Source organism: Macaca mulatta, chromosome 8 (assembly GCF_049350105.2).
Source record: "Macaca mulatta isolate MMU2019108-1 chromosome 8, T2T-MMU8v2.0, whole genome shotgun sequence".
Classification (NCBI taxonomy): Eukaryota; Metazoa; Chordata; class Mammalia; order Primates; family Cercopithecidae; genus Macaca; species Macaca mulatta.
Genome location: NC_133413.1, coordinates 76,051,232 through 76,070,092, shown reverse-complemented (window position 1 = coordinate 76,070,092; position 18,861 = coordinate 76,051,232). Strand labels below are relative to the sequence as shown.

Genomic DNA, 18,861 nt, shown 5'->3' with positions numbered 1-18,861 from the left:
TTTTCTTCAGACTCTCACATCTTGTTCTCTCTAACAAAGCACTATTTTGATTCTCTTCCCAATCATCTTCCATTTTCTTTGTTTGCTTCCCTTGTTAACTAAACAAAGGAGTTCCCCAAAATTCAGAAAGTGGGCCTCTCACTTGACCCTTTCCCTGTTTTATGTTGCATAAGCACCATCATTAACATCTAGATTTTTGCAAATTTCTTTCTTTCTTTAGCCTTCATTTTTATTCTGTGCTTCAGAATCTTGCATTCTGAAATGTTCAAAAACTGTTAAACATCTTTCATTTACACTCTCTGTCTAAAATTAATTATTAATTCTCCCATTCCTAAACCTTTCAAGCTGAGTTTCCTCTTTCTATGTAGAATGAAATGTAGGTAATCATTTTTGGCTTATTCACTTGCTATACTGATTCTACATAGTTACTTGCCAAGAAATGTGGATTTTATCTTCCAAATATTGTGTAAACCCAACTCCTAGTGCTTCCTCATTATATCTCTAGTTGGAAGTCTTTTACAATAGCGCAATTGAGATCTCCCAGCCTCTTATTCTTTCCATGTCTTATGTGAATTATTCACCCAGGCGTTCATGGTATGTTACAACCACGAGATCCAATCTACCTTTCCAAACTGTTTCTCCTCCCTTTCCTACTTATTCCCTGCACCACCCTAACTGGACAGCTCCTCAATCATCAGTGTTTCTCTCAGGTTGTTCCTCTACTTTCATGTGATTTTCTCACCCTTTCCTCTTGCTGAAACCATAAATGCCCTTCCTATTCCACCTCAGACCCGTCTTTTTCATGGTCTTTCTTTTTCTGCTCAATTGGATGTGATTTCTTTTGCCTTGAAGCCCCAAAGCACTTTATTTGTATTATTTTCATGGGACTTTTCTTTTTCATGTTCTCTTTGAGTCATGTGTATATTTACCTTATTTATTTCACTATATGCAATAATGTAAGGGCTGTTTACTGAATCCTTATTAGGTGCAACGTATTGGACTTGGCCTGGGCATTCCACTATTAATAAGACAGATACAGCACCTGTCCGCCTAGAACTTAGCATTCAAGCTGTAATGTTAACCTCTGAAGTTGTGCCCTACAGCACGACTTCTCAACCTCAGCACTATTGACATTTGGGGCTGGGTGATTCTTTGTTGCTGTGGGAAGGGGTCCTACACATTGTAGAATGCTTAGTAGAGACACTGACCCTACCCACTAGATGCCAATAGCACCTTCTTCCCAACTGTGAAAACAAAAATGTTTTCAGACATTGTCAAATGTCCCCTGAAAGAAAAGTCACCACTCCTTGAGACCCACTACTCCACAGTGTCTATCACAATTCTTTTAATTTAGACTGTCAATAAATGTTGGCTTAATTAAGTCAAAATAATACTTTTCGTCTTCCCACTTGGCACAGTGTTAGGCACTGTAAAGGTGGCAGAAAGACCACAAACTATGGATGGGTTTGAGAGATATTTGGATGTCTCTTCTACTTACTAAGGTTTTTTTTTTTTTTTTTTTTGAGATGGAATCTTGAATCTCGCTCTGTTGCCAAACTGGAGTGCAGTGATGCGATCTTGGCTCACCACAACCTCCACCTCCCAGGTTCAAGCATTCTCCTGCCTCAGCCTCCCAAGTAGCTGGGAATACAGGCGCCCACCACCACACCCAGCTAATTTTTCCATTTTTAGTAGAGACGGGGTTTCACCATGTTGGCCAGGATGGTCTTGATCTCTTGACCTCATGATCTGCCCGCCTCAGCCTCCCAAAGTGCTGGAATTATAGGGGTGAGCCACCATGCCCGGCCTTACTAAGGTTTGAACTGTAGCTAGTACAGTGCCTCATTCAGAGACATGAGGAACAAATAAACTAACACACACAAGGCATTAGGATATTATGTGGCACAAAAATGCAAAGTAATCATTCAAAAAGTGTTCATGACAAGTGACCTGGGGGATGAAGTCTTTTCCTTTTGCCATCTTACATTGAGAACATTTGCAGACTGAGAGACACACGTATGTAGCACCAGATCAGCATCAGACATTAATAGGGCACAGATTAAACATATACACGTGAATGAGTTTTGGAGAAACATGAGCAGACATAGTGACATGGTTTAGATCTGTGTTCCTGCTCAAATCTCATGTTGAATTGTAATGCCCAGTGTTGAAGGTGGGGCCTGGTGGGATGTGATTGGATCATGGGGGTGGATTTTCTGCCTTGGCGCTGTGTCACAATAGTGAGTGAGTACTCATGAGATCTGGTTGTTTAATAGTATGTAGCACCTGCCCCCTCCTCTCCTTTCTCCTGCTCTGGCCGTATGAGGTGCTTGCTCTCCCTTTGTCTTACAACATGATTGAAAGTTTCCCGAAACCTCCCCAGAAGCTGAGTAGGTGCCAATATCATGCTTCCAGTACAGCCAACTAGACCTCTTTTCTTTATAAATTATTTGTATTATGGGGATTTTCAATGTAGTTAACAGCTCAACATAATGCAGAAGAAAACAGTATGCTGGAGACTTCTGTAATGAGATTTAATGATTCTGTAATTTGGGGGGAAAGCAAAAACCTCTGGAGCTGGCTGATACTTTTCTGTATTTTTTTCCTCAGAAATTATATTTACTAAGGTAATTGCCTAAATCTGATTTCTATATCATGGCTTTCATTCAAGGTACATATGCCTCATTTATCACTCTACTCATATATTCTACTTTGCTCCATTTGGGGAAGAAATAATATTTTTCCTATTTCTCCCCCATCCCGCCTTCTATAACTCCCCTTGCTCTTGAGGGTGTTGGGAAGACTATTAGTGAAAAACATTGATATTTCCAGGGAAGAAGACGGGTGCATGTTTTCATTTGCAGGCTCGAACCCAAGCTGAGGTCTTGAACATCTCCAGGTACTGATAAAGCACCTTAGGTTGTTTTTAGAAAATACTGAAAAATTAACCCTTTTGCTAATGATGTAGAAACAAGCCCTGCCCTGAACCAAACCCCTGAAATGCTCAGATTAAACTTTGTAACCCAATCCCTTCACTGCAGACACCCAATAGGAAAATCACAGGTGCAAGGATGAGATGACTTTCGTCAAACTCAGACCCCATAGGGCCAGGAAGGCCCGAAAGAGAGGAGGCTCATGCTTCCATAGGGCCAGGAAGGCCTGAAGGAGAGGAGGCTCATGCTTCCAAGTCTCAGATAAGAACTGTTTCTAAGGACTTTAAAAAACCCCACAAGAAAGTCTTTCATGTCCTTCACTCCACTCCTGCTTTACAAGGTTTATCACTAGATATTCTTTAGGACGTCAGGAATTCAGGTAAGAGGCTTTCAAGAGAACACTTGCTCAGCAACGGCATCTCCTCCAATGGACTGACAACAACTCTGGCTTTGAACCTCTGGAACCAGGAAACTCTGTTTCTAAGCAGTTTCTGTCAGCCTCTCCCTTGTTGCTGATAAGAACTTCCTTTACCTCTCCATGCACAGAGAGCTCTCTCTACAGCGTTTTTCCTCTACTTTCACACCACAACAATCATCAACACAGAAGACTTGTAGGATCAGATGTGTGGGTTTTTTTCCAGACCCAGTAGTGAACACCAGCTGGGAGTCCTCTAAGTCAGCTCCAATGCTGTCTACCCAGAGACAGTTCCAGATCCCACAGATTGAAGGCTCATTCCCCAAGATTGCTCCACACACCATTCCCAAGTCCAGACCTCCAGAAGTTCTGATTGACTGACTTCAAGTTGGGGATCCTGTGCCCCGCTCTTTGAGTTTGATTAATTTGCTGTAGCAGCTCACAGAACTCAGGGAAACACTGATATTTTCTGGTTGAATACAAAGCACACTGCAGAGGACACAAATGAAGAGACACATAGGAGGAGGCATGCTTAATTGGAGGAGGTACAAGTTTCCTTCACTCTTTCTTTCTTACCTCTGTGTTGCAACCCCTTCTTCTGGGTTTAATAGACTGGGGCTCCAAGAATCAATATTTCTCTTTCTTTCTCTCTCTCTCTCTTTTTTTTTTTTTTGAGACAGAGTCTTACTCACTCTGTCACACAGTCTGGAGTGTAGTGGCACAATCTTGTCTCACTGAAACCTCTGCCTCCCATAGAGAGGCCTTGTACCTTCTGGCCACCTATGGGCTAGCAAGTGTGTATGACTTCAGGGAGGAATGAATAGGATTTGGTTTATTGTGGAGTAGGAATTACTATGTCAAACCATGTGTCAAAATCCAGAATGGATGGTGTCTTCAGAATCCATGTGAACTTTCCACAGCAGTTTTTCTCAACGTTGTCTGGACATCAGACTCTTTGATGTGTGTATTACGAGGTGCCAGTCCATGAATGGGGAACTGCAATTATCTTAAACTCACTTGTGATTTATGAATCCACACACAAATAAACAAAGCTCACAGTATTTTTTAACCAAGACAGTCCATTAAAAGTGTAAGGTTTTTTTGTTTGTTTGTCACTTAGGCTGGAGTACAGTGGTGTGATCTTTGCTCACTGCAAACTCCGCCTTTGGGGATCAAGCAATTTTCCTGCCTCACCCTTCCGAGTAGCTGGGATTACAGATGCCCACAACCATACCTGGCTATTTTTATATTTTTAGTAGAGATGGGGTTTTGCTGTGTTGGCCAGGCTGGTCTCAAACTCCTGACCTCAAGTGATCTGCCAGCTTCGCCCTTCTGAAGTGCAAGAATCAGTATTTCTTAAGAAGACAAAGAACCATTTGGAACCTCCACTCCTTTCTCTCCCAGTTCTGTCCTCCTCTCACCTCATGGTCAGGCCCTATTGCTGGCAGAATGGATTTGCAATCCAGACAGCCTTCCTTCCATCCTTGGCTCATTACTCACCAGCTTTCTTACCTTGGGCTGGTGTTTTATACTCCGCTTCACTGAGTTGTGAAGGTCAGATGGATTGCACATGTAAAACAGCTAGCATATGCTTAATGAAGAGTAAGTGCTGAAATTTTAGTTATTATTATTATCATTATTTATTTTATCAACTAACTGGTCTAATTTTTTCCCCTGGGGTCTTCTTCACAGTGAAGGCACTTTTGCTTTTATATAAGTCTGGCCCCTAATCTTTAAATCCAAAGCTGACCTGAAAATAACTGGGCTCAGCCAAAGTATTGACATTTGTTTCTTGTTCCCTGATATTTCAAACTCTTCAAAACAGGAGGCAAATATTAATAATATTTGTAGAAACACTGGAATATTGAGTCACAAAATGGAAAAGGGCAATAAGGAGTGTGAGGGCCATGAGCAAAGATGCCTTTGGCAAATCCAATAGAGAAAAAAAAACCTTTTAGGTACAAATGCAAATCGTAAGAAAAAATTCCTTTCTCCTTGGCATTGACAGCATGATGAAAGTTTCTAGATGTGCTGAATTCATGTCTCAGGTGTAGAGTGGGCCACGCTGACCATAACAGTTTGCAGTTCCTCAGAAAGTGGAAAGTTTAGCCATCGTAGGTAAAATAGCTAGGGGGTACTGAGAACTGGGCAAGGACAGGCTCTGGGGGTCAGGGTGAGGAAGTTCCCCTGCTGCTTTCAAAACTTGGTGGTTGCAAGGGGATCCGGGGGAAGCTGGAGGGCTCAGTGCCTGTGCTAGGGGACCTCAAAGCGTAGCTTCCAACTTAGAAAGTGAAAAAACATGTCACTGCAGATGAATTAAAGGGGTTTTATAATTGGGTGCTGGATTCAAACCCTGTTTGTATATCTACAATAGAATACTAAAAAAAGTGGATATCCTTCTGAAAACCCTGACATGCTTTGTTCAACTGCAGAATCAGAAGTATTTGGTTAAAATACCATAAACTGGCTGTTCTCAATTGGGCACGATTTTGACAAAGTCTGAAGACATACAATTGAGCATTAGTGTTTGTTTATGATTTGTTCATTGATTTGCAGCTGCATTTTTTTTATTTTTGACTTCTTAATATACTATAGCTCTGTGATAAAGTACTTATCTTGGATGTGAGATATTCTCGTGAATAGTGGGAGGCATGGGACAAGGCAGGAAGGGGCCAGGAGGGAGATGGCACAAGGCATCGAGAATTTTTTGCCAGGGAAGTTGGGGAGGGAGTCCCATTCTGTTGCCCACCTAGGCTGGAGTGCAGTGGCATGATCATAGCTCCCTGCAGCCTTGACCTCCTGGGCTTAAACAATCCTTCTACTTTAGCCTCCCAAGTAACTGGGACTACAGACACGCACCACCACATCTGGCTAATTTTTAAATTCTTTGTAGTGACAGGATCTCACTATGTTTCCCAGGTTGATCTTGAGCTTTTGGGCTCAAGTGATCCTCCTGCCTCAGGCTCCCAAAGTGCTGGGATTACAGGCATGAGTCACTGCTCCCAATTGCCGCTGGGAATATTTCAGTAAGCTAATACTTGGAGAAATTTGTGGAAAATTGAGCAAATAGAAATGCCACATTTTATATAGCATACTCAGGTTTACAAAATACTTTTACTTGTATAATCTTATTTATTTCTCACAATAACTCTGTAAGCAATACATTTTCATTTAAAACAAAGTTTCCTTTAAATTTTTTTTTAGAAGAAAAATTTATATAGGTATTTATTTATTTGGTGTACATTAGTCTGTACACATTGTTGCTTTCCTAAATGGAATCTCCATTATTTGGCTAATGGAAATCATTTTTATTTTAGCACTAAGTTTTAGAATGAGATTAAGACAAAACAACGAAGACCCAAAGTTTAACCAACTTTACTACCAATTACTTTTTAACTTTTATTAAGTCATTGTTCTTTATCTTATGCAATTACCACTTCCTTTGAATGCTTAGAATGGATCATGCATATGTAAGAATTTAGTAAATTGAAAAGCACATTTTTTAAAATTATACTTTAAGTTATGGGATACATGTGCAGAACGTGCAGGTTTGTTACATAGGTATACACGTGCCATGGTGGTTTACTGCACCCATCAACCAGTCATCTACATTAGGTATTTCTTCTAATGCTATCCCTCCCCCAGACCTCCACCCCTCAACAGGCCCCATTGTGTGATATTCCCCACCCTGTGTCCATGTGTTCTCATTGTTCACCTCCCACTTATGAGTGAGAACATGTGGTGTTTGGTTTTCTATTCTTGTGTTAGTTTGCTGAGAATGAAGGATTCCAGCTTCATTCATGCCCCTGCAAAGGACATGAACTCATCCTTTTATATGGCTGCATAGTATTCCATGGTGTATATGTGCCACATTTTCTTTATCCAGTCTATCATTGATGGGCAATTGGGTTGTTTCCAAGTCTTTGCTATTGTGAACAGTGCTACCATAAACATATGTGTGCATGTGTCTTTATAGTAGAATGATTTATAATAATTTGGGTATATACCCAGTAATGGGATTGCTGGTTCAAATGGTATTTCTGGTTCTAGATCCTTGAGGAATCACCACAATGTCTTCCACAATGGTTGAACTAATTTTACGCTCCCACCAAAAATGTAAAAGTATTCCTGTTTGTCCACATCCTCTCCAACATCTGTTGTTACCTGACTTTTTAATGATTGCCATTCTAACTGGCATGAGATGGTATCTCATTGTGGTTTTTACTTGCATTTTTGCAATGACCAGTGATGAAGAGCTTTTATTCATGTTTGCTGGCTGCATAAATGTCTTTTTAGGGAAGTGTCTGTTCATATCCTTTGCCCACTTTTTGATTTTTTTTTTTTCCCTCTTCTTGTAAATTTGTTTAAGTTCTTTGTAGATTCTGGATATTAACCCTTTGTCAGATGGATAGATTGCAAAAATTTTCTCCCATTCTGTAAGTTGCCTGTTCACTCTGATGATAGTTTCTTTTGCTGTGCAGAATCTCTTTAGTTTAATTAGATCCCATTTGTCAATTTTGGCTTTTTTGCCATTGCTTTTAGTGTTTTAGTCATGAAGTCTTTGCCCATGCCTTTGTCCTGAATGGTATTGCCTAGGTTTTCTTCTAGGATTTTTATGGTTTCAGGTCTTAGGTTTAAGTCTTTAATCTATCTTGAGTTAATTTTTGTGTAAGGTGTAAGAAAGTGGTCTTTTCAGTTTTCTGCATATGGCTAGCCTATTTCACAATTTATGAAATAGGGAATACTTTCTCCATTGCTTGTTTTTGTCAGATTTGTCAAAGATCAGATGGTTGTAGATGTGTGGTGTTATTTCTGAGGCCTCTCTTCTGTTCCATTGGTCTATATCTCTGTTTTGGTACCAGTACTATGCTGTTTTGGTTACTATAGCCTTGTAGTATAGTTTGAAGTCAGGTTGCGTGATGCCTCTAGCTTTGTTCTTTTTGCTTAGGATTGTCTTGGCTATACAGGCTCTTTTTTGGTTCCATATTAAATTTAAAGTAGTTTTTTCTAATTCTGTGAAGAAAGCCAGTGGTAGCTTGATGGGGATAGCATTGAATCTATAAATTACTTTGGGCAGTATGGCCATTTTCATGATATTGATTCTTTCAATCCATGAGCATGGAATGTTTTTCCATTTGTTTGCATCCTCTGTTATTATCCTGAGCAGTGGTTTCTAGTTCTCCTTGAAGAGGTCCTTCACATCCCTTGCATTCCTAGGTATTTTATTCTCTTTGTAGCAATTGTGAATGGGAGTTCACTCATGATTTGGCTCTCTGTTTGTCTGTTATTGGTGTATAGGAATGCTTGTGTTTTTTGCACATTGATTTTATATCCTGAGACTTTTCTGAAGTTGCTTATCAACTTAAGGAGATTTTGGGCTGAGACAATGGGGTTTTCTAAATAAACAATCATGTTACTTGCAAACAGGGAGAATTTGACTTTCTCTTTTCCTAATTGAATACCCTTTATTTCTTTCTTTTGCCTGATTGCCCTGGCCAGAACTTCCAGTACTATAGGAGTGGTGAGAGAGGGCATCCTTGTCTTGTGCTGGTTTTCAAAGGGAATGCTTCTAGTTTTTGTCTGTTCAGTATGATATTGGCTGTGGATTTGTCATAAATAGCTCTTATTATTTTGAGATACGTTCGATTGATACCTAGTTTATTGAGAGATTTTAGCATGAAAGGCTGTTGAATTTTGTTGAAAGATCAACATCTGCATCTATTGAGAAAATCATGTGGTTTTTGTCATTGGTTCTGTTTATGTGATGGATTACGTTTATTGATTTGCATATGTTGAACCAGCCTTGCATCCCAGGGTGAAGCCGATGTGATTGTGGTGGATAAACTTTTTGATATGCTGCTGGAATTTGTTTGCCAGTATTTTATTGAGGATATTCGCATTTATGTTCATCAGGGATATCGGCCTGAACTTTTCTTATTTTGTTGTGTCTCTGCCAGGTTTTGGTATCAGGATGATGCTGGTCTCATAAAATGAGTTAGGGAGAATTCCCTCTTTTTCTATTGTTTGTAATAGTTTCAAAAGGAATGGTACCAGCTCCTCTTTGTACCTCTGGTAGAATTTGGCTGTGAATCCCTCTGGTCCTGGACTTTTTTTTTGGTTGGTAGGCTATTAATTGCTGCCTCAATTTCAGAATTTGTTATTGGTCTATTCAGGGATTTGACTTCCTCCTGGTTTAGTCTTGGGAGGACATATGTGCCAGGAATTTATCCATTTCTTCTAGATTTTCTAGTTTATTTTTGTAGAGGTGCATAGTGTTTTCTGATGGTAGTTTGTATTTTTGTGGGATCAATGGTGATATCCCCTTTATCTTTTTTTATTGCATCTATTTGATTCTTCTTTCTTTTCTTCTCTATTAGTCTGGCTACTGGTCGATTTTGTTGATCTTTAAAAAAACACCTCTTGGATTCATTGATTTTTTGAAGGGTTTTTCGTGTCTCTATCGCCTTTAGTTCTGCTCTGATCTTAGTAATTTCTTGTCTTCTGCTAGCTTTTGAATTTGTTTGCTCTTGCTTCTCTAGTTCTTTTAATTGTGATGTTAGGATGTTGATTTTAGATCTTTCCTGCTTTCTCTTGTGGGCATTTAGTGCTATAAATTTCCCTCTACACACTGCTTTAAATGTGTCCCAGAGATTCTGGTATGTTGTGTCTTTGTTTTCATTGGTTTCAGTGAACATCTTTTTTTCTGCCTTCATTTCGTTATTTACCCAGTAGTCATTCGGGAGCACATTGTTCAGTTTCCACGTAGTTGTGAGGTTTTGAGTGAGTTTCTTAATCCCAAGTTCTAATTTGATTGCACTGTGGTCTTAGAGACTGTTTGTTATGATTTCCATTCTTTTGCATTTGCTGAGGAGTGTTTTACTTCCAATTATGTGGTCAATTTTAGAATAAGTGCTATGTGGTCCTGAGAAGAATGTATATTCTGTTGATTTGGAGTGGAGAGTTCTGTAGATGTCTATTAGATCTGCTTGGTTCAGAGCTGAGTTCAAGTCCTGGATATCCATGTTAATTTTCTGTCTTGTGTATCTAATATTGACAGTGGGGTGTTAAAATCTCCCACTATTATTGTGTGGGAGTCTAAGTCTCTTTGTAGGTCTCCAAGAACTTGCTTTATGAATGTGGGTGCTCCTGTATTGGGTATATATTTAGAATATTTAGCTCTTCTTATTGCATTGATCCTTTTACCGTTATGTAATGGCCTTCGTTGTCTCTTTTGATCTTTGTTTGTTTAAAGTCTGTTTTTTCAGAGACTAGGATTGCAATCCCTGCTTTTATTTTGCTTTCCATTTGCTTGGTAAATATTCCTCCATGCCTTTATTTTGAGCCTGTGTATGTCTTTGCATGTGAGATGGGTCTCCTGAATACAGCACACTGATGGGTCTTGACTATCCAATTTGCCAGTCTGTGTCTTTTAATTGGGGCATTTAGCCCGTTTACATTTAAGGTCAATATTGTTATGTGTGGATTTGATCCTGTCATTATGATGTTAGCTGGTTATTTTGCGCATTAGTTGATGCAGTTTCTTCATAGTGTCAATGGTCTTTACAATTTGGCATGTTTTTGCAGTTGCTGGTACTGGTTGTTCCTTTCCATGTTTAGGGCTTCCTTCAGGAGCTCTTGTAAGGCAGGCCTGGTGGTGACAAAATCTCTCAGCATTTGCTTGTCTGTAAAGGATTTTATTTATCCTTTCCTTATGAAGTTTAGTTTGGCTGGATATGAAATTCTGGGTTGAAAATTCTTCTCTTTAAGAATGCTGAATATTGGCCCCCACTCTCTTCTGGCATGTAGGGTTTCTGCCAAGAGTTCCACTGTTATCTGATGGACTTCCCTTTGTGGTAACCTGACCTTTCTCTCTGGCAGCCCTTAACATTTTTTCCTTCATTTCAACCTTGGTGAATCTGACGATTATGTGTCTTGGGGTTGCTCTTCTTGAGAAGTATCTTTGCGGTGTTCTCTGTATTTCCTGAGTTTGAATGTTGGCCTGTCTTGCTAGATTGGGGAAGTTTTCCTGGATAATATCCTGAAGAGTGTTTTCCAACTTGGTCCCATCCTCCCCATCACTTTCTGGTACACCAATCAAACGTAGATTTGATCTTTTCACATAGTCCCATATTTCTTGGAGGCTTTGTTCATTCCTTTTCATTCTTTTTTTCTCTAATCTTGTCTTCCCACTTTATTTAATTAAGTTGATCTTCACCTTTCTTCTGCTTGATCGATTTAGTTATTGATACTTGTTTATGCTTCACAAAGTTCTCATGCTGTGCTTTTCAGCTCCATCAGGTCATTTATATTCTTCTCTAAACTGGTTTTTCTAGTTAGCAATTCATCTAACCTTTTTTCAAGGTTCTTAGCTTCCTTGCATTGGGTTAGAACATGCTCCTTTAGCTCGGAGGAGTTTGTTATTACCCACCTTCTGAAGCCTACTTTTGTCAATTCGTCAAACTCATTCTCTGTTCAGTTTTGTTTCCTTGCTAGCAAGGAGTTGTGATCCTTTGGAAGAGAAGAGGTGTTCTGGTTTTTGGAATTTTCAGCATTTTTGTGCTAGTTTCTCCCCATCTTCGTGGATTCATCTACCTTTGGTCTTTGATGTTGGTGACCTTTGGATGGGGTTTTTATATGGACATCCTTTTTGTTGATGTTGATACTCTTCCTTTCTGTTTGTTAGTTTTCCTTCTAACAGTCTGGCACCTCTGCTGCAGGTCTGCTGGAGTTTGCTGGAGGTCCACTCCAGACCCTGTTTGCCTGGGTATCACCAGTGGAGGCTGCAGAACAGCAAAGATGGCTGCCTATTTCTTCCTCAGGAAGCTTCTTTCCAGAAGGGCACCTGCCAGATGCCAGCCAGATCTCTCCTGTATGAGGTGTCTGTTGAGGCCTGCTAGGAGGTATCTCCCAGTCTGGAGGCATGGGGGTCAGCGACCCACTTGAGGAGGCAGTCTGTCCCTTAGCAGAGCTTGAGTGCTGTGCTGGGAGATCCACTGCTCTCTTCAGAGCTGGCTGGTAGGAATGTTTAAGTCTGCTGAAGCTGCAACCACAGCGGCCCCATCCCCCGGGTGCTCTGTCCCTGGGAGATGGGAGTTTTATCTGTAAGACCCTGACTGGGATTGCTGCCTTTCTTTCAGAGGTGCCCTGCCCAGAGAGGAGGAATCTAGACAGGCAGTCTGGCTACAATGGCTTTGCCAAGCTGAGGTGGGCTCCGCCCAGTTTGAACTTCCCAGCGGCTTTGTTTATGCTGTGAGGGGAAAACCATCTACTCAAGCCTCAGTAATGGTGGATGCTCCCCACAACCCGCCCAAAGCTCTAGTGTCCCAGGTTGACTTCAGACTGCTGTGCTGGCAGTGAGAATTTCAAGCCAGTGGATCTTAGCTTGCTTGGCTCCATGGGGGTGGGATCCACCGAGCTAGACCACTTGGCTCCCTGGCTTCAGCCCCCTATCCTGGGGAGTGAGCAGTTCTGTGTCGCTGGTGTTCCAGGTGCCACTGGGGTATGAAAAGAAACTCCTGCAGCGAGCTTGGTGTCTGCCCAAACGACCACACAATTTTGTGCTTGCAACCCAGGGTCTTGGTGGTGTAGGCACCGGAGGGAATCTCCTGGTCTGCAGGTTGTGAAGCACATGGGAAAAGTATAGTATCTGGACTGGAATGCACCATTCCTCAAGGCACAGTCCCTCATGGCTTCCCTTGGCTAGGAGAGGGAGTTTCCTGACCCCTTGGGCTTCCTGGGTGAGGTGATGCCCCACTCTGCTTCTGCTGGCTCTCTGTGGGCTGCACCCACTGTCCAACCAGTCCCCATGAGATGAGCTGGGTACCTCAGTTGTAAATGCAGAAATCACCTGCTTTCTGTGTTGGTCTCGCTGGGAGCTGCAGACTGGAGCTATTCCTATTCGGCCATCTTTGAAAAGCCCATTTTTGTTTCTTCACTTTCACTGGGTTGAGGATCTAATAAAACCTATTCTATTAGGGAGGGTCCAGATGTCTGCTGTGTGACCCTCGATCTTCCAAACATGTTTTAGAATAAATAGCCTAGGAAAAATTGGCTCTAGAAGTGGAAAACTATACCTTTAAGTATCAATATAAAATGCTTCTAAAATGGATAGATTTCATTATTGGGCTAATTCTGCTGTCATCTTTGAGTTTGCCATTTTAGCAACATCTCACTAGATTTATTTAAAAGATGTTGTAGGGATATCATGGAACTTTATGAAAGTTATTTATGGGAGACTAGTTTTCAGAAGAACTTTGTATTTGACCAAATTTCTTTCTTTTATTTTTTTTCTTTTTTGAGATGGAGTCTTGCTCTGTCGCCTAGGCTGGAATGCAGTGACGTGATCTCAGCTCACAGCAACCTCTGCCTCCCGGGTTCAAGCAATTCTCCTGCCTCAGCCTCCTGAGTAGCTGGGATTACAGGCTCCTGCCACCATGCCCAGCTAAGTTTTGTATTTTTAGTAGAAATGGGGTTTCATCATGTTGGTCAGGCTGGTCTTAACCCCTGACCTCTTGATCCACCCCCCTCGGCCTCCCAAAGTGCTGGGATTACATGCTTGAGCCACCGCACCCAGACGTATTTGACCAAATTTCTAAGAGTATGCACTCATAGTGTTTGCCATCTTATATATAATATTTACATTATCCTGTTTGCATAACACATGTTAAAAAGAAATAATAGTTTATGAAAATATATAAAAGTCTTCTAGGACCAATCACATTGCTTTCTTATAGTTTTGATTCAGTAGTATGTATTTATGATCCACATATTTAGAATGTTTACATAAATTCATATTAACATTTTGGACAAAATAATACAAATAATAGTTATGTTTGCATAAGAAGCAGAAAGTAGGCTGCTGAAAGTAGGTATGCTGAAAGTTGACCATTGTTTCTACTTGGCTTTTCTGCCCTGAAACAGAGTCTTGAAATCCTGGATAATACAAAAAATCATACAATTTTCTTTGGATGTTTGATTATGGGAATATTGTTTCTACACTGAGAGAGTGACACGTTCTTTTTTTTTGTTATTTAGTTTTTATTTCATAATCATAAACTTAACTCTACAATCCACCTAGGCATGGAAGGGAACAAGGAAAACATGGAACCCCTTCCCTTGGCTAGAGGAGGGAGTTCTCTCCCAAAGGGAACCCAAAGGGAACTGCAGCGAGAGCACAAAGATTATAGGCTACTGTGAGCAAATGGGGTGGAGGGGGCATTTCCTGAGTTACAGAAGGAATGGTCTGGTGGTTAAGATAAAACCCAAGTCAAACTTATCAGAGCTGTTAACAGTCAGCAGTGGAGATCTTCTTGTTGGTCTTGCCATTCCTGGACCCAAAGCACTCCATGGCCTCCACAATGCTCATGCTTTCTTTCACTTTGCCAAAGACCACATGCTTGCCATCCAACCACTCAGTCTTGGCAGTGTAGATGAAAAACTGGGAATGGTTTGCGTTGGGTCCAGCATTTGCCATGGCAAAATGCCAGGACCTGTATGCTTCAGGATGAAGTTCTCATCATCAAATTTCTCCTCATTGATGTACTTGCCATCAGTGCCATTATGGCATGTGAAGTCACCACCCTGACACATACATCCTGGAATAATTCTGTGAAAGCAGGAGCCCTTATAACCACATTCTTTCTCTCCAGTTCTCAGAGCACAGAAGTTTTCGGCTGACTTTGAAAACTTGTCTGCAAACAGCTCCAAGGAGGCATGTCCCAAGGGCTCGCCATTCACGGCAATGTGGAAGAACACGGTGGGGTTGACCATGGCTGATTGTTCGGGGCTCCTGGCGGTGGCAGCAGCTGCTGCAAAGCCGAGACTGACATTTTCAATCATGTTTTGGATTTGTAAATATAGAAACAATGTTCGTAATATGGTGTACTTGTTATTTAGTAGTAGAGATAATTAAATAGGTTTTGTTTTTAGTCTGGAGATAGTATGGTAATCAGGGCTAGACAAAATTTTGACTTGAAGGAGAGACATCTGATGAGAATGAAGGGGGTGCCATGGCTCAGGGACAAGTCCCTTCCTGTGCATGAGTCTGTTTTTATTGGGTGGAAGGCATCCTTGGGACTTGCAAAAGAAACAAGGGAAGGAAGGGAATAAGAGTAGGGGAGGAGCAGAGGGGATTACTGAATTGAATTCCCATTCATATCTCCACAATTGAATTCCCAGACAACAGAGGACCATTGCCCTGATATAATTCAAACTTCAGAATTAAAAATGTTTTTTTAAAATGTCATAAACCAGTGGTTCTCAACTGGAAGCAATTTTGCCAAAGTCTGAAGGCATTTTTGGTTGTCACAATGGAGGGGAGGTGTTATTGGCACCTAGAGGTTAGAGGCCAGGGATGTTGCTATACATCCAACGATGCACAGGACACTTCCCTCTACAAATAACTATCCAGGCCAAAATGTCATAGTGCTGAAGTGCAGAGATCCTGAAATAAGCCATAGTCATATTTTTAGCAGGCACTATGGGTGTGACTATTGCTCTGTTCAAAGCGTGTTGACATAGGAAGTGGTTATGGTAGATCATTTTTTCTTGCCATGTTTTTCTCCCTGTCTTCTTCCTGTAATGAGAGGCAGTCTGGTAGGGGAAAAGGCATCTACAAGCTTTAGAGCTGCTGAATCTGTAATGTGATGATCAACAGGAACCTATTTCATGGGTAGGTGTGAGGATTAAATGTGATCATAGATATTAGAGGTACAGAGTAAGCACAAGTATTAACTGTCATTTCATCAGTAGAGAATGTTGGAACAGTTGGCCTCCATTTTTATTGGAATAAAATGGAGATAGTGGTAGCTTGTAGAGTTACAGTGAAGATTAAATATTAAGTGCCTAGCCAAGTGTCTGGCACAAATAGACTCTCAATGCATAATAGTTGCTATTGCTATTTATCTTCATTATTCACTTCCAAAAATATATCTATGACCATAGTCAAAGGAAGATATCACTGGTAGCAGTATGGGGAATAAGAACGTATAAACTGAAGTCAGTGAAACTGTGTAGCTTTGAATAACTTGGACTCCAGTTTCCCAGTTGAGCCAGTCTGCAGTTCTTATGAGTGTTATGTGAAATAGTAAATATGGAGCACAAATTCAGTTTTTAGAAAATGTTGGTTTCCCCTTCTGCCATGCCAAAGGGCCTTCATTTGTAGTTTCTGAACTAGAATATTAGCCTAGGATCCCTTGAAAGCAGAGCCTGAGATAAAAGGCTTGTGCGTGAATGTTTTGAAATGTGACTCCACGGAGCAGAAATGAAGAACAGGGAAAAAGGGAAAGGCAGAAGAGAAGGTGCTAGGGAGACGTCACTGCCCAGATGATGGTTTGGACATTCTAGGAGTCTCAGAAATGCCTTCCTAGGGAAAAATGGAGTGAGCATTCCTCCATCAGCCCTTGTTCCCACTGGCCAAGAGTGAGCCCAGTAGTCCAGTAGTTCTGGGTGCACATGCATGAATGCCAAATGGGTTCTCTTGGTCATGTCATGCTGTGGCATCAGGCAAGTCCCACTTAGGAAGGAAGAGTTCCATGCTGGATGCCTGAGGCTAGGTTCTGTCAGATCACATCTGAGTGAAGCTGATCAAAGCTGGGTAAAACTATTCCCCCGGCAGAGGCTGGAGGAAGAGATGCAGCCAGGTGGGTTTGAAGTGCTGCCTGAGAGGTGTCCAATACAAGGATTTTTCAGGTTATCCCCCTGTTATATGTTGTCAAATTCATATGGAAAAAGTTCTGTGAAAATCCTCGGAAGCAATGCACCATACAAACAATTATTCTCTGAATTAGTAAAAAAACAACAGCAAAATACACTTTAGGCAACAGAGTTAATATGACAGAGTGATATTTGTTTCATGTTTCATCTCATGATAATAGTTTAAAAATATTACTTATATTGATGCTCAAGCTTCATATAACTGCCTGGTCTGAGTTTTATAATACATTTTAACTTACAAGTTAATATCATAAATTGTATTTTCATTTGAGGCAACTTCTTGTTCTGTCAGGTTTTTTTTTGTTTTTTGTTTTTTTTTTTTTTCCCAAGAGACAAGGTCTTGCTGTATAGCCCAGGCTGGAGTGTAGTGGTGTGATCATAGCTCACTACAACCTTGACCTCCTGGGCTCAAGTGGGTCTCCTGAGGAGCTGGGACTATAGGTATGTGCCACCACATTCAGCTATTTTTTTTTTTAAATTATCATCCACACAGAGTCTTGCTTTGTTGCCCAGGCTGGGCTCAATCTGTTGGCTTCAAGCAATCCTCCCACCTTGGCCTCCCAGAGTAACGGGATTACAGGTGTGAGCCACTGCATCTGATGTTTGTCAGTTTTGAAACAGTTTTCAAGTCAAAAAAATACTATTTTGACTTGGGATGAATACTCTGTTGTTTTAAGGTGCAGTCTTCAGTCTACTCCAATCTTACCTGTGTCTCCATGACTCAACTGAAAAAGATAGCTCTTACAAAAGTAATCAATGTCTTCCATGTTACTAAATGCAATGAACACATCTCAGTCTTCATCTCATCTGGCTGTTTGCAACCAGAGACTATTGCTTCTTTTTCCTTCTTGACACCCTGCTTTCCTGCTTTCTCCCCTACTTCTTGGGCTATACCTTTTAATTTTCTTTTGCAGGTCAATACTTCTAATACTAGCCATTAAATGTTGGAATTCCTCAAGACTCAGGCTCTTTTATTTATTTTTATTCTACTTCCTTTTCTAATGATTGACATGCAAATGTCAGTCCAAATACCAACTATACACCAGTGCTTCATAAGGATTTTCAATCACTCTTTACTCAATATCTCCACCTAGATATCTCAATGGCACATTCAAACTCAACACATCCAAACCAAAAGTAATGATATTCTCTTTTCCCCAAACCAGGTCCTCTTCGATTGTTTCCTCCCTTGAAAAATGGCGTCACCACGTATCTTGCCCTGGTTAAAGACCTGGTGTCATCCTCGACTGCTTCTTTACCTTCATACTTCAATTCATTGTCAGGTAAGATCAATTTTATTCCCTAATTCTCTTTTATATTTGTGCAATTCTCTTTACCCTGGTTCCAGATATTACCAACTTTCTAGTGGACCTCTTTCCATGTCTACTTCAGCCTTCCTCTAATACTTGGCATGTCTGCATCTTTTCTCCACATAGCTGCCAGAACAATCTTTCCTTTTTTTTTTTTTTAAAAATAATTTCAACTTTTATTGTAGATTCATGTGCAGGTTTGTTACGTGGGTGTAATGTGTGACATTGAGGTTTGGAGTATGAATGATCCTGTCACCCACATAGTGAATATAATATGTCCCCCTCCCTCCCTCCTGCCCAGTAGTCTCCAATGTCTATTGTTCCCAATAGATGGTATATCCTTGTCGTTTTGATTTGCATTTCTCTGAAGATTAGTGATATTGAGCATTTTTCCGTATGTTTGTGGGCTGGTGGGCTGTGTGTTTGTCTTCTTTTGAGAAGTGTCTGTTCATGACTTTTGCCCACTTTTTAATGGGGTTGTTTTTGCTTA

The 18,861-nt window shown here is 40.8% G+C and overlaps 1 pseudogene; it reads right to left on the bottom strand.

Annotated features, from left to right (window-relative positions):
• Nucleotides 1-14,623: 14,623 nt before the first annotated feature.
• LOC144330539 (peptidyl-prolyl cis-trans isomerase A pseudogene) lies at nt 14,624-15,117 on the bottom strand (annotated as a pseudogene).
• Nucleotides 15,118-18,861: the final 3,744 nt, after the last annotated feature.